Source organism: Hibiscus syriacus, unplaced genomic scaffold (genome assembly GCF_006381635.1).
Source record: "Hibiscus syriacus cultivar Baekdansim isolate YM2019G1 unplaced genomic scaffold, ASM638163v2 tig00002511_pilon, whole genome shotgun sequence".
Taxonomy (NCBI): domain Eukaryota; kingdom Viridiplantae; phylum Streptophyta; class Magnoliopsida; order Malvales; family Malvaceae; genus Hibiscus; species Hibiscus syriacus.
The window spans coordinates 5374730-5378963 of record NW_024061932.1 but is presented as its reverse complement, the minus strand read 5'-3'; positions in this window follow the sequence as shown (position 1 = coordinate 5378963).

Genomic DNA, 4234 nt, shown 5'->3' with positions numbered 1-4234 from the left:
AAGAAAACACATCTAATGGAATTCATACCCACTAATCATGCATAACTGTTTTATGCTGTCAAATTATACAACTCATTTACATATACATCAACATATATTCATGTATATTATATAACAGATACCATAACCCCTATAACATATATATCATATCATGCACACATCATATCACACATCATATACATATATCACATACATTGTTCTCATATCACCAACCTGTTTATCCTTACTAATTCCCTTGTCATTACTTCAATTCCGTCATATGAGCATATAATGAATATAAACATTTATATATATTTTAATAAACCACAATACATTACTAATTTCTATAACCATATAATATATAAACACATAGCATCTCATATCACCATGACATATATGCACTTCTACAATGTCATGAGAAATACACATATCATTATATCAAATTATGTTCTATTTTCAGAGCCCATGTACACATGTGAGAACTATAGATATGTGAGTCTATAGAGGTTGTGCACTATGTTGTCACCACAGCTCGTATAATTGCACCGAAGTGCCACGTAGAATTGCACCGGAGTGCCACGTAGAATTGCACCGTAGTGCCATATAATAATGTCCATAAGGACCACATATCATTCCTTAAGAATCATATACATATACTAGGGATCAAGTATATGTCTCACCAGACTTCACACATGTTCCAAAGAATACATATATGTACCGAAGGACCACATATCATTCCTTAAGAATCATATACATATGCCAAGGATCAAGTATGTGTCTCACCAGACTTCACACATGTTCCAAAGAATACATATATGTCCCGAAAGACCGCATAGACCCTCGACTCTTGGCATGCCAACTATACCCCTAGCTCTCAAGACACATAACATGGGTATTTTCTTTTATACTTATCATTTCACATAACACATAGTTCAATTACTCATAGAACATTTTCATATGATTCACATTTACATATCACATAGCTTATATACTTTCTCACGTAGTTACATAGATCCATGTCATATAACATATATCCCAAAGTACATATAATCACATATATCATATCATATAGCTTAGATTATTTCTCAGATATTCATATAAACATACATATCATATCTTGTTCACATATGATCATATATGCTTCATATAACACATAGAAACACCTAGAACACTTTCTCATAGCTTATATTAATTTTCAGAGTCCTTTCATATTACCTGATGACATATATCATATAGATATATAATAACTGATATCATATTATCTACCTTATACTCCATTTCTTTGTATTCCCTTAGATTATAAATTATGTCATATTTCTAAACATATATCATTTAATAGTATTTTTTTAGGTACTAATTTAATCTCTTTACTTAATTCAATTTCATATATTCATTATAATCTTTTCATATAGCTCTATTATACTAATTCTCATAATAAATCATACCACTATGTACTTGTCCAACTCATGTTTCCATTATGCATATACTGTTACCCATGTTTACCTAGTTCATATCACTTCTCATAAACTCACTTTCATCATATTTTCCTATTATTACATATTTTATCTCATAACCATGTATTCACATAGTCTTATATTTCATTATCATATTACTTATATTTGTTCTCTTATGACTCTTAATAAACATCTATTTCTATTTCCCTACATCTCTCGACTTATCTTCTATATTCCTATAATTTCATAACTTATTTTATATTCTTTTAATAACACTTAATCGTGTTTTTACATAAACCACATAGCACATACAAAACATATCAATTCAGATAATCAAACATACATACACTCATATTCAACTCATGCCTTTAATCATGAATTCATATGTAACACTTCAGGAAATAGACTCATCGCAAGTCTTATTCCCATCACACCATATACTATTGAATATGCATTCACCTGGTCTCACTAGTCAATATCGATCTCTAATCTTTCCCCTGATCGATCTTACTTGCCAAATGTTCCAGAATTGCCTTATGCTCAGAATCTACATAAATGTACATTTTAAGGAAATTATTAGATACCTATACCTTGTAGTTGGATACTATCAACTTAAACGAACTTATTAAACCCATATTTTCAATTTTTCTTTAGGGGGTATCGATTCCCTACTGGGGGTATCGATACCCTCATGACATTCTGGAATTCTGTCGTTTGAGAGGGTATCGGTACCCCTTTGAATGGGTACCGATTCCCCCTAACCCAGAAATCATTTTTCAGCACAAAAATTACTTCATTTCCTCTCAAACACTTCATATATCATCCCCTTTATTATTCTTAACTTACATATACATGCTTAAACTCATTACTACTCATTCAATACATCTTTAACTTCAAAATCTAATTCTCTACATAGAATTCAAGAATCACACTAATTTTTCTTCTTGTTCTAAATTAAATTCCATCACTTCATATCTCTTAATTCAACCATTGACAAGTCAAATTTATCTTCCAATTTGAGTAAAGAACTCTATTCCCGAATTTCATTCAAAAACTCTTAAATTTGAATCCCTCATAATTCCACCATCCTTTGTTTTTAAGATGATTTAAGCTTTCCTTAAGCTTAATTATCATCCAATAATCATAACCAAACCTTTAGTTGAACAAATAATCAACTAATGAAGAAACTTACCTTTGCTTATGGCTTCACGGTGGAAAAGAAGAGAATGAAGAAGAGAAGTCTGGAACTCTCTCATATTTCCCACGTTTATAATACTCAAAAAGGAAGATAAAAAATCTTTCCCATGAAAAGACCATTTTGCCCCTTTAGTTCATCCATTTTTGCTATTTAATCCAATATTAAAATTCTTTACTTAAATCCCAAGACTTTTAAATTTCATTTCTAAATTGAACACAAAACTTTCAAAATTTACAATTTAGTCACTGAACTTGATTTGGGATGTTACTGTAAGTGCCACGTAGAATTGCACCGTAGTGCCATATAATATTGTCTCTAAGTACCACGTAGAAAATTTCCTTAAGAATCATATACATATGCCAAGGATCAAGTATGTGTCTTAAAAGACCTCACACATATTCCAAAGAATACATATATGTCCCGAAAGACCGCGTAGACCCTCTACTCTTGGCATGCCAACTATACCTAGAGTTCTCATCTACATAACATGGGCTTTCACCATTCCCATAATTTATATTGTATAGATATATAATTTCCATACCTTTATCACATAAACATATCATGTTCCATCATTGTATCACATAGCTTATATAACCTTTCCTGCATATTCATGTCACTTAATGCATATAATATGAATTCATGTCATGTATCATAATATGAAATGCGATCATGTATCAAAATATTAAATCTAGACTTATCACAAGTCTAAAACTGAATAGAATACTATATTCATGCTATGCATATGCACTCACCTATATTTCCTTACTTTTTCCTCGATCGATCTTACGAGGTAATTGTTCTGGAACTTGTTTAGGCCCGATATCTATAGAGTAATTTAGTGATGCTAATCAGTATACTAATTAATGTATTATAAACTATCATTTCTTGGGCTAAAAGAAAAGTCATTTTCATCTTTTAATGAAGGTATGCATCGATGCACCACACCATGCATCGATGTATAAATCCTATTCGATGTTTATATTTAAGGGGGTGCATCGATGTATTCCTTATGCATCGATGCACTGATGTCATTCGATGTTTGAATTTTAAAAGAGTGCATCGATGCACTTCATGTGCATCGATACACCTTAAACAATTTATGGGATTTATCCTTGATGCATCGGTGCACATTGAATTTGCATCGATGCACATAGCCCATAAATGTCATTTTAAGCACGGAAATCTCTTTATAATCTTCTCTACACTTTATATTTCACCTCCTTTTATATCCCTAACTTGCATACACTTCCTTAAACTAATTATTATCCATTCGATACCTTTAAAACTTAGAAATCCAATTCTCCATATAAAATTTAAGAATTTCACTCAATTTCCAACATGTTCTAAATCGAATTCTGACACTTCATATCCTTTAATTAGCTTGATGACAAGTCAAATCCCACTTCTAATTCTTATTATGAACTCTAATCTAAGATTTTACTTTTCTACTTCGTTTCTTTAATCCTTCCTAACCCCATCATCTTATGGTTTTAAGATAACCTAAGCTTTCCTTAAGCTTAGTTATCATCTAATGATCAATAAGCAACCTTAAATTCATCAAGAATTTAATTAACAAGAAAACTCACATTTAGCTTTGTCTTCA